The sequence below is a fragment of the Rhinolophus ferrumequinum genome, chromosome 7, assembly GCF_004115265.2.
Source record: "Rhinolophus ferrumequinum isolate MPI-CBG mRhiFer1 chromosome 7, mRhiFer1_v1.p, whole genome shotgun sequence".
Taxonomy (NCBI): domain Eukaryota; kingdom Metazoa; phylum Chordata; class Mammalia; order Chiroptera; family Rhinolophidae; genus Rhinolophus; species Rhinolophus ferrumequinum.
The window spans coordinates 72,905,698-72,924,278 of NC_046290.1; the positions used below are offsets into that span (position 1 = coordinate 72,905,698).

At 36.3% G+C, this 18,581-nt stretch overlaps 1 protein-coding gene and 1 pseudogene across 2 annotated transcripts in view; one reads left to right on the top strand and one right to left on the bottom strand.

Moving 5' to 3' along the window:
• The window catches only part of FBXL17 (F-box and leucine rich repeat protein 17), a 461,969-nt gene that overhangs the window by 339,189 nt on the left and 104,199 nt on the right, over positions 1-18,581 (bottom strand). The gene's annotated exons all lie outside the window — the stretch shown is intronic.
• LOC117024880 (WW domain-binding protein 11-like) lies at positions 8,827-10,720 on the top strand (annotated as a pseudogene).

The following is an 18,581-nucleotide window of genomic DNA, read 5'->3' on the forward strand; positions in this document are numbered from 1 at the left end:
TATATTTTCCATGAAGAACATTAAGACAGAACATAATTGTGGCAAAAAGATAATTATTTTATAAATAAAAAGAAGTATGTTCCAGTGTCCTGAAGACTTAACTTGCATATATTTTAATATAGACTATAAAATGGATTTCAGCGTTTCAGTTGGTTGTTCCTATAATCATTTTTTGCAGCATGTTATAAAATCACAAACTTAGAAACCAATATGATTTGCAATGTTTGGTCATTAATTCTTACATTTAGGCAGATTCAGGGGGATATTCATAAAAGAGAAAAAAAAATAGATTTTAGGTGTTTTGAGTTTTTTTTGGTTTTTTTTTTGGTTTTTTTAACAATCCAGTAAATGACTTTTAACTCAATAGCAACAGGTTTTCCTCGATCGTGGGAATATAACAGAACTCTGTTGGGTTCATATTTAGGCTCAACCCAAGGAGTCCTCTAGGTCTGTGTCCGTGGAGAGACTGACCAGGCCCATGACATGGACTAGTTCCACCTCCCAAACGTCATGTCTAATATGTAAGACATGTTCATTAATTTCCACATAATTTTAAGTTTATTTTCACACATTATACTGCTTTAAATTGGTTGAAAATCAGATAATGAAGGTCTTAAAATCCAAAATAATTCAAATTCTTCAAAGGTTTTTATGAACATTACCTTAGGAAGGCTCAAATTTAAAAATGTTACTAAATATTGATTTTACACTATTCATCTGGTTATTGGGGAGGGACAGTAAATAACACCTAAAACACAGAGCTGTTGTGATAAAGTGGAAATCTATGTAAAAGTGCTTAGCAAAACCAGGTACAGGATAAACAGGTACAACTTTGAAAACTTAGCAAAAACTTTGAAAACTGGCTTCTCTGTTGACTCTGAAAATAGCCAGCTCCCTGCCCTTAGATAAGCCACTAAACCATTCTAGGCCTGTTTCCTTATCTGTAAAGCTATATTCCTCAGTTCTCACCCTTCCAGTTAGAACAGTATCTGACCCAAAGAACTGGTCTGGAAGGAAATCTGAGAGGGCATCTGGTTCTTAACTCACATACATATTATAAACAACCTTTCAGTACCTTTACCTCTACCCCATTGCTGGTACTCAAAACACATTTTTTGACAAATGAAGAAACATTTGTTCTAATATAAGTAAGAGTAAAATTAGAAAAATTAGAAAATTAAAGATCACCAAGACTGGAAAGCAGATTAAGACCTGGAATGAAGCTAAGCCTGCAACTCCTAAATGAGGTGCTGTACTATTAACCCAAGGCCTGAAGCAAAGCGAGTCAAGAAAGCATCAGGAAAGCCTGCTCTCCTGGCAGGCACTTTGCTCTGTCTTCCATTTTGGTTATTCGCATTTATCTCATCTCCTGACTAGATCACAACTTCCTTGAAAGCAAGGATCATTGTCTAATTTACATTTACATCCCCTGCTATGCCTGGCACATTGCAGACATTTAATTAATATTAAGCAACTTAACTCAGTATGATGGCTTCTAAAAAAAATCAATGCTTATCTTGATATTCAAACAAAGCATCAGTTAAGTTAAAGTCAAAGTATTTATCATTGGGCAAAAATTTGTTTTTTCTTTATTTTTAGATTTTATTTTATTAAAATCATATATGCATCTGGCTTTAATTCGCAAATTACTGCATAAGATTCGTTTTTTAAAAAAACAGTAGATTCTTCTCCCCCCCTCTCATTTTCCTTTTCCAAGAAGTAATAAACCTTTTCAGTTCTCTCAAGTGATTATTTTGGAATTGACTTCCATATCTCTAAATACACTGTTATTTCTTAATTTTAAGTTTTAGGAATTATCTGTTTCCTTTCAATATGAAAATAAAGGTTGAGTTGTGTTTCCTCCTCCCAGATCCAACATACACATACACAATGTTTCCTACCTAGTTATAATTTTGGTTAGATTCATATTTACTGTTTACATAATTATGACCACAGAAACAATATTCAGAGCTAAGGAGTGCAGTGAGATATTATTATTTCTCCTTTCCTGAACAACTTTTTGTTTACATGAGGTTAATAAATGTCTTAGGGTTTTGTTGTTCTGTATTTTCTTTGCTTAGTTTTCTATGTATTGTGAATTCAACACCACATTCTTTGCCAGAAGATACTTTAGAAATTTTAATGTTTATTTTGATTGTTGTGGCCCTTTGACATTTTCAGGAACAACACAAATATTTAAATTGTTTCTAAGAGTGTTTTAGTTACCAACCTCTTGCTTCACTGAATGAGATTCTGTTAGGCCAGAGTCACAAACTACCTGGGCTTTATGTGGGTTACAGATATTTCAGATGTTACAGAACTTTACACTAATCAGATATTTAAAGTGTGAAACTGTTTTAACATGTTGTAATGGAAACAAAACAAGATATGGAAACACACCTGGTAGAGAATTCTGGTTTACACCAACTTTCGGACACACCCAAGATGTTTCCAGTGGCTTTTTCCTATAAATGGCCTGCCTTGGCTCATGCTGAGGACTTGCCTAAAATCTCTCAAAGATTCAAAAACCCCAAACAAGCAGCCCCTGGCTTCGGCATGTCCCAGACCTCTGGCTGAGCAGCCCTAAGCCAGGCACTAGTAACAGCCAGTCTGTTTGCGGATCGGCCTCTCGAGGCACCTCCAAGCCCAGCGCAGGAGGCAGCCATCTGTAGATTGCTTTGTGGTTCATTCCAGGTGGCCCTGAACAGGGCAAAGGCTGCGGCTAACTTGGCCTGCAGCGGGTTCCCTCCCAGGAGGCCCCAAATTGGCACACCTGGTGGCCAGCTTCGGACCAAACCAGCGTTATCACCCACCTCCAAGGACAACACACTCAAGGGGAGGACTGGGCAGGCACCAGAGTCCCACTAAAGTGAAGCCTGCTCTGAAGGGTCAGCCCCTGCACAACAACTCCTCCACTGTAGTCACAGCCAGTCCTCACAACCAGTGAGCTTGAGGGTCAATCCCTCCTATTGATATACAAACAGCAATCAAGTGTCAACTACAATAGGAGGGCACACACAATCCACACAAGGGACATACCTAGAGCACCCAGCTCTGGTGATCACGGAGGCTGCACCACTGGGCCCCACAAGGCACTTACTACATTAGGTCAGTCTACTAAGACTGGGAGGCATAGCAGCCCTACCTAATACATAGAATCAAACACAGGGAGGCAGCCAAAATGCGGAGACAAAGAAAATACAAAAAATATTGTCCCAAATAATAGAACAAAACAAAGCTCCAGAAAAAGAACTAAACAAAATGGAGACAAGCAATCTACCAGATGCAGAGTTCCAAACACTGGTTATTATGATGCTCAATGATCTCATGGAGAGCTTTAATAAAGAGATAGGAAACATAAAAATAGAGATAGAAAACATAAAGCACCAGTCAGAAACAAAGAATACAATAACTGAAATGAAGAATACTTTAGAGGGAATCAACAGTAGATTAGATGAAGCAGAAGACTGAATCAACGATTTAGAAGATAAGATAGCAGAAAACACATAGTCAGAACAGCAGATAGAAAAAAGAATCCAAAAAAATGAGGAGAGTTTAAGGGGCCTCTGGGACAACATCAAGCGTATCGACATTCGCATTATAGGGGTACCAGAAGGAGAAGAGAGGGAGCAAGGAATTTAAAATTGAAAGTATTTGAAAAAATAATGATGCAGAACTCCCCTAATCTGGTGAAAAAAATAGATATACAAGCCCAGGAAGTGCAGAACTCAAAGAGGCTCACACCAAGACACATCATAATTAAAATGCCAAAGTTAAAGACAAAGAGAGAATCTTAAAAGCAGCAAGAGAAAAGCAGTTAATTACCTACAAAGGAGTTCCCTTGTAAGACTGTCAGCTGATTTCTCAACAGAAACTTTGCAGGCTGAAAAAGAATGGCAGGAAATATTCCAAGTGATGAAAAGCCGGGATCTATAGCCATGACTACTTTACCTGGCAAGACTACGATTTAGAATCAAAGGACAGATGAAGAGCTTGCCAGACAAGGAAAACTTAAAGGTGTTCATCACCACCAAACCAATATTACAAGAAATGTTAGAGGGACTTCTTTAAGAAGAAGAAGAAAACAAAAATCAAAAATTTGAATAATAAAATGGCAATAACTACATATCAACAATTACTTTCAATGTAAAAGGATTAAATGCTCCATTCAAAATACACAGTGGCTGAATGGATAAGAAAACAAGACCCACACATATGCTGCTTGCAAGAAACTCACTTCAGATCGAAAGACAGACTGAAAGTAAAGGAATGGGAAAAAGATATTTCATAAAAATGGAAACAAACAAAAAAATTGCTGACGGAGCAATACTTATACCATCAAAACAGACTTTAAAACAAACTTTAGAAAAAAAGGGACAAAAAAAGGACCTAGTGATCCCACTTCCGTATATTTATCCAAAGAAAACCAAAACACTACTTCAAGGGGACATGTGCATCCATTCGTTCATTGCAGCATTGTGTACAATGGCCAAGATGTGGAGGTAACCTGGGTATGTATCAATGGAAGAATGGATCATGGTGGTATATACATACAATGGAATATTGCTCAGCCAAAGATGGCAATTGCTTCTTGCCATCTACAGCGGCATGGATGGACCTGGAGGGTGTTGTGCTCAGGGGAGTATATAAAACAGAAAACCAGATGCAATGTGATTTCACTTACATGTGGAATCTAAAGAGCAAAATAAATGAACAAATAAAACAGAAACAAACTCATAGATACAGAGAGCATTTTGATGGTTGCCAGATGGGAGGGGGATTGGGGGTGACTAAAAAAGCAGAAGGGATCAACAAGTACAAATTGATTGTTACACAGTAAACGTGGGGATGTAGGGTATAGCATAAGGAATATAGTCAATAATATTGTTATAACTATGTATAGTATCATATGGGTACTAGATTTATCGGGGTAATAGATGGGAGGGGGGCATTGGCGGACAGGGTGGAAAGGGTGAAGGGATTAAGAAGTACAAATTGGAAGTTACAAAATAGTCATGGGGATGTAAAGTACAGCATAGGGAATAATATGTTAATAATATGTTAATAATATGGTAATAACTATGCATAGTGCCAGGTGGGTACTACGGTACTAATTTATGTGGGTACTTAAATTATATAAATGTCTAGCCACTATGCTGTACACCTGAAATTAATATAAAACAATATTGAATGTCTAAAAACAAATAAAATATATGCTTTGAATCACTATTTGAAAAAAAAAAAAAAAGAGGAAGAGACACCTCTCTCCCTCTCTCCCTTTCTCTACCCTCCCTCCATGTGCGGACACAGCAAGAGTGGCAGTGTGAAAGCCAGGAAGACAGCTCTCACCAGAAATGGAACTCTGCAGCACGTGATCTTGGACTGCAGCCTCCAGAACCGTGAAAAAAATAAGGCTCTGTTGTTTAAGCCATCCAGTCGATGGTATTTAGTATAGCAGCCCAAGCAGACTAATACAGAGCAGGAATTTAAACGGAACTTAAAAATAAAAATATTAGCTCTTCCTCTTTCCACCCTTTTGTATGGGGGAGCAAAAGAAGCAGTTAGTTGTTGAAAAGAAAAATAATGTGAGATTCCCACAAAAGTAACAGATTCAAATAAAAAATACAAAATTTCTGGTTACCATTCATTAAGGAGATTAAGTGATGTACTGTAAAGAACCAGAGTTGGAGTCAGAAAACCTGGGCTCTAAGGAGCCTTGTCCCCTTACTTGCGAGAAAGCTTTGGCCAAGTCATTTAATCTTTCCATTGGCTCAGATACGATCAAGGAAGTCAGACCAGATGACCTTTAACTTCTTTTCTGCTAAAACACTCTAGTAGCCGATAATCTAGGTGGTAGAAAACTAGTTAACAGAAGAGTCTGCTAAAAATATATTCTTAAAGTGGTAACACACAGAGAATTAAAAAAATTCCAATGACACAAATTAGATCCCAGTAACCAAGAGAAAAACTAAACATAATAGAAAACTGTGATACTCTATATCCAGAGACTACATCTTTCCAAGGCAGTCTATAGATTATAATGAAAGCGATTATACAATTTCCATTTAAATAGCAAGTTTCTGTGATTTAAAAATGGCAGGTTACCCCTCCTAACATTAAATTCTTTGCTGCTATCAGTTATTTTCACATCATAATTTGAATTGGAGAAAAGAAAGCACAAACAGCACTGTTTTTCAAGCTATGAGAATTAAGAATTGAAGAGATTTGATCTAGAAGGGAGTCAGGTACAAAGAACGTATATGGTAGTTTAAAAAAAAAATACAGTACAACCCCTTAACAATTCCTATTAATATGAATCATGTGGGTTTGTGGAAATCCTTGACTTAACAGTTTCAGCAAATACTGTGAAACTCATTTTACAATGAAAAACTAGAATTGAGAATAGTTTCAAAGAATTCAGAGGCTTCTGATATAAAAAAGAAAAGGAAAGGAAAGGGAAGGGAAGGGAAGGGAAGGGAAGGGAAGGGAAGGGAAGGGAAGGGAAGGGAAAGAAAGGAAAGGAAAATGATTCCCAATGTAGCTGTAGTGTAGCAGACAGAGCCCTGGAACTGAACGTGGTCCTGAGTTTCTATCGGCCTGCCATTTACATGCTGTGTCATTGTATCCAAAAAGCCAGACCTCTCTGAGCCTTTCCTCCACACAGTGTCAGCTGGAAATAAATACAAGATATGTAAACGGGCTTTGTAAAAATATTGCTAAAAAATGTGAGTGTGGAAGAAGTCCCAGGCATATTCAAGTTCTCAGTGTCACAAATAGATAATATGAGATGTGAAAAATACAAAGCAAAATAAAAGGCAAAAAGAATTCCCAAAGCAAAAGAATCACATAAGGATACCAACAGCACCCTAAAAGGAATTTTTTTTCAATAGCTAATGAAATCAAAATTTAAATACCAGAAGACAAAGCAATAAAACACTATTTTAAAATTTACCAACTTTAATAGTTTTTTGATTTAGGCTAAGATCAAGCTTGCCTTGCAGTTATCTATAAGGTGGTATATTTTCTTGTTCCTATCAAGATGGTAAACTCTCTCCACCGTTTTCCTCCACAAAAATCAATCCTAAAGAAACTGTAGCTTAGTGAGGGAAGTACTTACAGTGTTTTTCCAAAAATAAGACCTAGCTAGACAATCAGCTCTAATGCATCTTTTGGAGCAAAAATTAATATAAGACCCAGTCTTTACTATATTATATATTATTTTATATTATTTTATGCTATTATTAGACCCAGTGTTATATTACATTATATTATATTATACCCGTCTAATATTATAGTAAAATAAGACCAGGTATTATATTATATTATATTATATTATATTATATTATATTATATTATATTATATTATATTATATTATATTAAGACCCGTTCTCATATTATAGTAAAATAAGACCTGGTCTTATATTAGTTTTTTGCTCCAAAAGACACATTAGAGCTGACTGTCTGGCTAGGTCTTATTTTCGGGGAAACACGGTAAAAGGAGAAAAAAAAAGCAGACAAACAAAGAGAAAAGGATGTATGTTGAAGTCAGGGTGCTGCAGACTAGATAGTAAGGAAACATGTTCTGGAAAACTTTCCAATGCAGTTCTTGCCTCTCCTTTTGATAAGCAAAGCATATACTTCACCACACCATAGAAAATGGGCAGCAGAGGTCTGATTTTAATGTCAGCAAGGCAATATGGGACAGCTTAAAAGTTCTTGTGAGATGCAGGTAAAACCACTAGGTAGAGAAGAGTCAATGAGTGGTCAACAGGAAGTCAGTGGTGCCTGAAGTGAAACGCCAGATTGACAACAACCAGAGGTTTACCTTCAGCCCATCGTAATTCAATTCACATTAAGAAATAGAGTAGCTATGTCCTGGGAATAAGAATATATCTAAAAATCTAGATACTCAGAAAACTATGAAGAACAGCCACAATTAAATAAATACACAAATCTAAATATAAAACATTGGCTTCCCTTTCCACTGATAGGAGTGCGTAAAGGGTGGGAGACAGGAAGTGAAAAGGAGGGCCAAGCCATGCCAGACACCACCATTTGTAGAAGCAGGGAGGGAGAGAGTGGGTTCCTACACTCCCAGGTTTCTCGTAGATTAATCATTCCAATCAGACTCACAAAAATGAGAGACGACCAGAAAATTATCATTGCTGCTGCTGTTTTGGAGCTTACCAAAGAAACCAAATTGTGCCCCTGAAATTTAAGCCAGAGGAGGCAATGTCCCCTAGGGGGCACCAAACCACAGCCTTGGGATAAGATCAGGCTGTCAGCCCAATGCCCAGAAATCCTGGTTGGTTAGCGGCACAGACTTACTCTAGTCATTTCATTAATATCAATATTAATATCACACATTCTTGCACTTACACAATTAAAAGTTTAGACTCCCTCTTTTGGAGGAGTTTTATGTATCTGCTGAAGCAGAATTACTGAAAAAGATGTAACAATAATTGAAAATAAGCACAATTTACCTAAGAGAAGATATCAGCAATGTGAAGCATGAAGAAAAAATGATTTAAAATAAAGTACTGGTATAACAACATAACCTCGGGAGGGGCGCAAGGTTTCAAGATGGTGGTTGCTGGAGAGCTGACGGGGAGGCAGAGGTTTTATAAGAAGGAAATCCTTGACAGGGTAAAGTAGTTGCCATTGGAACAATTTGGAAGCCTTTCACAAAAGTCAAAGCAATTGAACACTTACTGAAAGAGACATTAACTAATAACAAACTTGTCTGATAAGATCTTCATAAAGAAGGAAAGCTTTAGGTTATTTTTTTTTTTTTAATGAACAAGTGAACCATACCGATTGTCAACATGGGACAGAGATCTACATCATCCACCAAGAGTGAGAAATTTATGAACTCCACAGACCAAGCCTGAAAAGAAGCCCGGAAGAGAGAACTAAAGAACAACAAAAAACAACGCATGATGGCACAAGCTGCAGTTCTGAAGATGAAGGATCCCAAACAGATTATCCGGAACATGGAGAAACTAGACGAAATGGAGTTTAACCCAGTGCAACAGCCACAGTTAAATGAGAAGGTGCTGAAAGACAAGCGTAAAAAGCTGCGTGAAACCTTTGAACGTATTCTACAACTCTATGAAAAAGCGAATCCAGATATTTACAAAGAATTGAGAAAGCTAGAAGTAGAATATGAACAGAAGAGGGCTCAACTTAGCCAATATTTTGATGCATCAAGAATGCTCAGCATGTGGAAGTGGAAAGCATTCCTTTGCCAGACATGCCACACGCTCCTTCCAACATCCTGATCCACGACATTCCCATTCCTGGTGCCCATCCACTGTCCATCCTTACGAAGACCTCAGCCTATGGACCTCCAACTTGGGCAGTTTCTATCCTTCCTCTTCTTGGACATGGTGTTCCACGTTTGCCCCCTGGCAAGAAACCTCCCGGTCCTCCTCCCGGTCCACCTCCCCCTCAAGTCCTACATATGTATGGCCATAAAGTGGGTTTTGCCCTAGATCTTCCCCGTCGTCAGCAAGACGAAGACATGTTACATAGTCCCGAACTTGCTCAATGGAGTCATGATGATAACGTTTCCAGCACCAGTGAAGATGACGGCTATCCTGAGGATATGGATCAAGATAAGCATGATGACAGTACTGACGACAGCGACACTGACAGATCAGATGGAGAAAGTGAAGGGGATGAATTTGTGCACTGTGATGATAATGAAAGAGAAAACAATGAAGAAAAAAAGTCAGGTCTGAGTGTACGATTTGCAGATATGCCTGGGAAATCAAGGAAGAAAAAGAAAAACATGAAGGAGCTGACTCCTCTTCAAGCTATGATGCTGCTAATGGCAGGTCAAGAAATCCCTGACGAAGGACGGGAAGTAGAAGAGTTTTCAGAGAACGATGATGAGGATGATTCTGATGATTCTGAAGCATAAAAACAATCATAAAAACAGCATAAAGAGGAATCTCTTTCTGATGGCACATCTGCTTCACAGCAACAAGGTCCCCCACAGTCTGTTCCTCCTTCTTAGATACAAGCACCTCCCATGCCAGGAACACCTCCTCTTGGACCACCTCCCGCTCCACCTTTACGGCCACCTGGGCCACCTACAGGCCTTCCTCCTGGACCACCTCCAGGAGCTCCTCCATTCCTGAGACCACCTGGAATGCCAGGACTCCGAGGGCCTTTACCCTGACTTTTACCTCCAGGCCCACCACCAGGCCGACCCCCTGGGCTTCCCTCAGGCCGCCCTCCAGGCCTGCCTCCTGGCCCTCCTCCCCAGGGACCCCCACCAAGGCTACCTCCCCCTGCACCACCAGGTATCCCCCCACCTTGCCCTGGCATGATGCGTCCACCTTTGGTGCCTCCACTCGGACCTGCCCCATCTGGGCTTTTCCCACCGGCTCCTTTGCCAAACCCTGGAGTTTTAAGTGCTCCACCCAACCTGATTCAGTGACCCAAGGCCGATGACACGAGCGCAGCCACCATTGAGAAGAAAGCCACAGCAACCATCAGTGCCAAGACAGAGATCACTCAATTGGTGCCCACTGCACTGAGGGTCCGTCAGGAGAATAAAGGGCTTCTGCTGCTCCCCAAAGAAAGTCAAAGGATTCTGCTGTGCCTCTTGCCAAAGCAGCCCCCAAATCTGGTCCATCTGTTCCCGTCTCAGTACAAACTAAGTATGATGTGTATGAAGCTTTCATGAAAGAGATGGAAGGGTTACTGTGACAACTTTTGATGCCTGAACACACTTCTGTTCATGTCTTTGGTGCGTGGAGAAAGAGGCTCTTAGGAAACTTAGGCAAAAGAGCTACTTTCACTGACAGGGTATTTTTTAATTTTAGTTGAGGGAATATCTTAAAGTTTAGCCTTGTTCAGAATTCATTGCATATGAGAGGGTATTTCACTGAGAATTAATTGGTTACTGAAGCAGTGCTGCTAATATCTATTCCCTTTCATACCACCATTTTCATCCCATTTCTTCCCCTCTCCGTTTGGAAACTTGTGATCAGGGCGATCTTTGTTACTTATTTCTTTTGATTCTCTTCTTGTGTGCTGTGGGCACTGGAGTCGAGATTTTGGGAAAAAAGCAGTTTATTTCACTCCCATCTTGTCTTTTGTGTTTGAATTATTTTTAATATTTTCTTGTAAATATTTTGTAATATTGTAGTGAAATGGATCACAATGTCATTTCCTAATACAAAATGAGATGTGTGGGAAGACAATGTACAATTGTTTGATTAAAATTATTTTCCACTAAAAAAATATATATATATATATAACAGCTGTAATAAAAAATAGAGTAGAGGAAATAAACTGCAGGATAGATACAGTTAAAGGATGAATCATTGATTTAGAAAATCAGGCTGGCGATTTTCTAAAAGGCAATAGAAAAGGGTAACCTATTACAACATGAAAAAGAAGTCACCAAATGGAAGCCAATGTGTGAACATCCAGATACTAATAAGAGTCTCAGGAAAAATGGTGGGGAGAGGGAGGTAGAGAAAGAGAAAAAGTAAATCTTTAAGGAATACGTGAAATTCCAGATCTAAAGAAAGATGAAATATCTCAGAATGAAAAGGGTCTCTAACAGGACAAATAAGGAAAAGCATACCATAACACATTTTGGTTAATTTTAGATTAAAAAGAAAAAGACAAAATTTCTAAAGTTTCCAGAGAGAAACCAGATAAACATTGGGACAACACTGGATACAATACAAAATAGTAACATTTTAAGTATTAAAGGAAAATAATGTTGACTCTAGAATTTTCTATCAAACTAAATGGTTTCTCAATCGTAAGGGCAGAACAAAAATTACTGACACATAACGAAACAGAAGGTTTGCCTCACAAAGACCCAAATTGAAAACATTCTTAGAGAAAGTACTCAATTGAAAAAAAAAAAATCAGTAAGATAATATAAACATACAGGATATAAGGGTTATCAAATATCTTACCTGTTATTGTCTTACAAACTAAACAAAACACAAACTAAAACAAAGAAAAGTAAACCGTAAACAAGAACAGGAAGCAAGATAATAAGTAAAAAGAACAAGAAGGTAAGGTAAAGAAGGTAAGGTAAATAATAAAGAGTAGAAATCTGCAAAATACCAAACAAAGGGAAATATGAGAGATTAACAAAGGTTGCTTTACTGAAGATGATGAATATCAACAAATATTGACAAACCTTTCATCAAAGACAGGGATTGGGTGAGCGGATAGAACAAAGAAGCAAGATAAAGAATGAAAAGGGAGACTATTCAGTGTTAAACAGACTTTTTAAAAGTGTCATAACAAATATTAGTCTAATAGTTCAAAATCAAGGTAAAATGGTAAATCCCTAGGAAAAAACAACAGGCTGGAATTTGCAAAAGACGAAATAGAGACCTTCAATATACCATAAAGCATGAAATAATTTGGAATGGTAGTCAAAACTCCCTTCTCAAAAACTTTAAGGCCCACAAGGGGTTTTAATAAACTTTTAAGAAACATTAATGGCTTTATAGTAATACAAGTTCTACCAGCAAATTGGAACAGTATGAAAATTCCCAGGTCATTTTAGGAGGCCAATTAATGGAATCTTGATTCCAAAATCAGACATTAGAAAAGAAAATATGGGCACATTTCATTTATAAACTAAATTGAGAGAAAAATACTCCAAATAAAATATTAGTTAACTGAATCCAAGATTATATTAAAAAATAGTAATAAATAATGATGTCCTGAGGTGTTCTGCACTGCAGAGGTGGTTAAATGTCATCATATGATTAGCTCAATTAACCCAGGAGACGCACCTAATAAAGTTTATTACCTATTTAGAATTTTTTTAAAAGCCTTAAATTAAAAGTGGAAGAGAACTTTCTTAAGTTGGTATAAACTGTACAGGGATACTGTTCCATCCAGACTGAACTGAAAATCTGCTAGTGAAATTCAGTAACAACATAATTTCAAATAATTTTTTAGTTTTCCTCATTTTCTTAGCTCTCACCACTCACTATCCAACATTCATGAACTGTATGTAACCAATCATTGAAAACATCTTGCTCCAACAACTAACTATGTGAATTCAGGCTATAAGTATTCTTGGATAGCAAAGAATACCTGTATAGGGAAAACTTGCATGAAACATTATATTTAACGCAGAATCTTTTTTTCTTCTTAGGATCAGGAACAAAAGAGACTACCAGTACCACTACTCTTAAATGCAGTTCTAGAGGTCTTGGTCAAAACAAAATGGAAAAGAAAATTTGTAAAGGTTAGAAAAAAAGGGAAAAAACTCATTTTTCAATGATATAAAGATACAAATAGAAGAAAACAACAAAAATTTCCTAATAAGAGAGTTCAGCAAAATTGTCAGATAAATTAAAGGGTCCTTATCAGAAAATCCATAAACTCTAATGGATCCATACATTTGGATGGGAAAATAAATTCAGAAACTTTACTTTCCCTAACTTCTATTACATTTTACTTTCACTTTCTTCTCTTTAGTACTTGTATTACGTAAATAGGCAACAACTGTAATAGCTGTCTCCAATAGAAATCACAGTTGTTTGCATATCACATTATAGATGTTGAAGATATCGTGAAATAGCATTAATGTTCACTACTATTTCAAAATTATGGGTTATTAGCCAATACTATTACATGACACATTTAAAAAGAAGCACGCAGCTATGTATTTTCACATATGTATGCATTTTCCTGAGAAAGTTTCCATAGACTTCACCAGAGTGCCCAAGTGTCTGTGACACTTAACTTTTCAAAAACTATAATTAGGGAGAAAGAGAAAATTATCTTCATTTGAACAAACTACCCACTATGAAAATTTCAGTATTCAATGTGGAGCATTTGTTTGAAAGAATTTCTCTCCCTTTTTTCAATTAACCCCTTTTTTTTCCCCAATTAACTCATTTGGTCCCAACTGAGTCAGAAAGACGATAGGTACTCTTGTCCCAATTTGGTCGCTACAATTTAAGAGCGACCCAAACATTCAAAAGTGCTCTGTCCAAACGATCAAGAGAACCAATTACAGGATTGAAATTACTTAAACTGATAAAGAGAGTAGACAAAAATATTCAGTCAACTTATGAATCATTACACTAAGTATGATAACAAGATGGTCCCTGTCTTCATGTTAGCTCTTTGTTTCAATGTTTATAAATTTACAAAAATAGATAGGCTTAAAATGAAAATAAAGGATTTCAATTCAAGGTAAGTTAAAATTTTCTCACACTCAAGTAAATTAGAACTATTCAAGATTTTCATCTGGAAGTTGTTCCAAATAGGTCTTCATTTGTCGAGCAAGGCTCGAGGCTACGGAGAGATGAGATCACCTCTCCAAGTCTTGCCAGTTTTATTGACCCATGAGAGTAACGTCACTAGAACAAATCTTAGTATGAAAGTACCAATTACAATTATTCTAATTTCAAAGAGAGGTGAATAAACCAGTCATTTTCTACTTCCCTCGTTTACATTTCCTGATGCTATGTAATATTAGTAAACAAAAGAATCATAATTATTGCAATAGTTGAGAAATATATTTTCAGTTTTTACTGACATTGTCATAGGTTCAAAGCCATATTTCTTTTATCCATGATCCAAAGTTTGTTCTATATTTTAAAACTAGTATAGGAATACTGCTAGGAACACACAACTATATTCAGAAAAATCAATAGAATAATTTATAATTTTGTTCTAATCAGTGATTTGTCTATATTAAAAAGAATGTTTTCATGTTTGGATACTGATTATTCATTTCATTGCTCATTTAGTTACTTTGATAATATAACTAAGCTGAGGAAGCTGTTCCCTTATTTCTTGAAATACTGACTTATCAGTCATTCTATCTTAATGAGGTAAAAAGAACAAAATAAAACTATTTGTACTCATCTTTACTGAAGGACTTTCAATTTGATATTTAAAGATATTAATACAATTCCTAAATCTAAATTGACCCAATTAATCATATTTACATTTTCAAATGACAGAACCAAAAATCCATCCTAGACAGAACTACTTACTCTTCTCAACTATTCCCATTTATTATATCTAGAGTATATTCAGCCCAATAGCACTTTATAATAATGTAATGAATAAAATCAATACATACTAAAAATATCCTACTTGTGATTTCCCAATGTTCAACTGTATTTTGTGAATCTCCATATCCTTCATTAAAAGATAAGTAATGAATTCCCAGGGCTCACATACGAATATACAGTAGCGTGCTTATTTCCACCAAGACTTACAGAACTTGTCTATTATTAAATAGCTTAATAATCTCTGAAACACAATATTCAATCATCCTAAAGTCAGGTCCTGTTTTCATGTTTGTTTGACCACTTATTCTAAACAAGAGCATCTCAAACTTGAATGTGCACACACATCACATCTTGTTAAAATGCAGACTCTGATTTCTAAAAAACCTTTAAGTGATGCCTGTATGCTAGTCCTCTGAGCATACTTTCAGTAGCAGTAAGGTTCCAGACTGCAATTAAGTTGAACTCTGCAGAAATGCAATATAGTTCTCTGCATAGACAGAGATACTTAGTTGTCCTCTAGCTTTCTTTAACTCAGGTGAATTAATCCAACTCTTTCAAGTTTCTAAACATTAGAATATGACAGATGAATGTGGTTAAGGTGAGGCACACAAAACAACTATGAATCTTTTCAAGATTTAAAAATATGAACCAAAACTTGCTTGAAATCTCACACTGTAGCTTTAAGTAAGGTGCAACTATTAATAAGAATTACATTACTAGCTTCAATGTTTGAAAACTGGAAAATAATTTTTAATAGCTCTAATGGTTAGGAAATTTAGATTTATTATATGGCATAAGTTGCAACTACAGAAGATTCCCACGGGGGGAAAATTATTTAGAAAAAGCAGTTTTTTACTATTAAAGGTATTAACATTTAGGTGTTAGTAATTTCTTTTTTTAAGCTAACATAATATTTTCAGGATTTTACAATAACAGATATGAGTAGAAATTATTTAGGGAATCTTTAAAAATCTAGTTGGCATTAGAGAACCTGTTTCCCTAAATAGAAATTAAAACTTGAATTAATAAAAACTAATGCAATTATCAATACTTTGAATATTTGGCATTATGTTACATGATCTAGATACCATACATCTAGAAGTGTTTACATCTATATAGCCAAAGTATTTCTAGAAAATTCTATATAATGTATACACCTAATCTTATTTTTCTAAGTTGGTATGGACTATAAGTTTATTAAATAAGACTTGCAAATGCCACGGGAAAACATTTTTAAATTTGGAAAAATATTTTCTAAAATGTTTACCCTACTGTTATTCCAAAGCTACTGAATTTACACACAGAAATCAAAATGTTTGAAATTTTTTCAATAGACTTCTCTGTTAATGTGTAACAGAAAATATAACATTTCTGAAACAGCTATGCACAGAATTCTCCAACTAGGAAAAAACAAAAAACAAAACAAAAAAAACCTTATAGATACAGAGAACAGATGGGTGGTTACACAAAGGGTAAAGGGGTGGGAGAAATGGTTCAAGGGGGTAGAAAAGTTAAGGAAAAAAATTTCCAAATGTAGCAAAGGCAGTATTTCCAAGACAAACATAGTATACAGGTGGATGGAAAGGCTCATGAGTAAATAAAATAAATCCTATGAAGACAAATAAAGTCGGGTAACAGGATGAAAAATGACTAAGGTTGCTCTATTAGGCAGGTCAAATTACGGAAGGCCTCCTGAGGAAGTAACATCTGAGTGGAGACCTATCTCTTGGCTGCTATGAAAAAAACCAATGACCATGTCCTCTGTGTTTCAAATACATTTTCTAAATTTTATTATTTACAAAAATCAACATTCATTAAATGATAAACAGGGATGGCATAAACAACTATATGCCAAATATAATTCCCAACTTATTTTGGTTCTTAGTTTGATAACTGCTAACATGGTACAAAGTTGGCTAATTTAAATTATTGTGTGTCCCAGACATGCTTCATCCTCTGGTACAGTTGGTAATGAGAAAGAAAACCCAGAGGTTTACAGGTAGGCAGCTGACAGGAGGGCGGGGTGGGGGAGGGGGCGGGGACTGGATGATCCATAAACTAGATAAGCAGCATATTAATAAATCATAAATACATGACTTTTCTATTTTCATTTTATTCCAAAAGGCAACAATTTTAATAGAGTAGGGTCTGTGTGTGTGTGTGTGCACGTGAACCATGGCTTTTATACCTAACTTTACCTAGCACTTTCTCCTTTTCCCTTTCAAAGCATTTTATCTCAAAGTATAAGGTTTAAAGGCAAATCTATAACTATGAAACAGCTCTGGTTCAACATTATCAGAAAAGGACCAGAACTTTAGATTATATAAATGCTCATGTTTTTCTTCTGCAATGCATGAGACGCTTGACACAGTACTTCAGTCACTGCAGAAAGCCTGATTCTTCACTACTTCTCTGATAAACTGTTCAATCAGAACTACATTGCATTTATATTTAAGTATCAAACTAAAAAGCTAGAATTCAAACCCCAAAATAATGACAGAGGGGAGAAATTTGTTTTCTTTAAAGATATATAAGCACTATTCGAAAAAGGTTGATCTCAATTATTTCATGTTATAATGCTTTGTAACAGGTCTTTATTTCAAAGACTTTAAAAGTGACTACGTATATGAATTGAGTTATCGTGGAATGTATATTTCCTTAGACTGTTATGAAAGCTTTCATTCTTTAGCTTACATGAGATCACAGCAAATGTACTGAGACCATCATCTTGATCTAATCCAAGAAATAATCTGAAGAATTTAATGTAAAGAATGTACACAAGAGCGCTAACTCCATCAAACTTAGTTATATTGGATACAATATACATACGCCTATGTATGTATATGTATGTATACATACATATGTATATCCAACATATGTATATTGGATACAATATACAAATGTACGTGCCTTCATTTTTTCTTTTTTTACTAAGACTTTATTTTTTTAAGAGTAGTTTTAGATTCGTGGCACACTTGACAGGCTGGTGCAGAGAGAGCCCACAGATCCTGTACCTCCCCCATCACCAGCACCCCTCATCAGAGTAGCATATTTGTTACAACTGAAGAACCTCCACTGATACATTACAGTCACCCCAAATCCATAGTTTACATTATGGTTCACTCTTGGTGGTGTATATTCTGTCGGTCTGGACAATGTGTAATGACATATGTCCATCGTTATGGTATCACAGAGTGACACCATAAAAATCATCTGTGCTCTACCTCTTCATCCCTCCCCCCCACCAAATTCCTTCATTTTTATTTACTTTTCATATCAGCACCGCCCCTACGGATAGCTGGTGCACAAAAGAAGAATACTGATTCTCCACACATGTAGCGATGTGACGAGAGGCAGGAGTGTGAAAATATGGGTATAGATCTCCTCCTCCACACCCATACCCCTCTGTCAGCACCCAGATCTCCTAAGAAAACAAAAAGATGCCCACTCATTCTTCTTTGAATCTCCAGCACCTAAGCCAGTACTGCCACAAAACAGGTATCGAAAGAATAAATGTTAGCTGAAATCTGTAAAAAGAGATGTTTCTT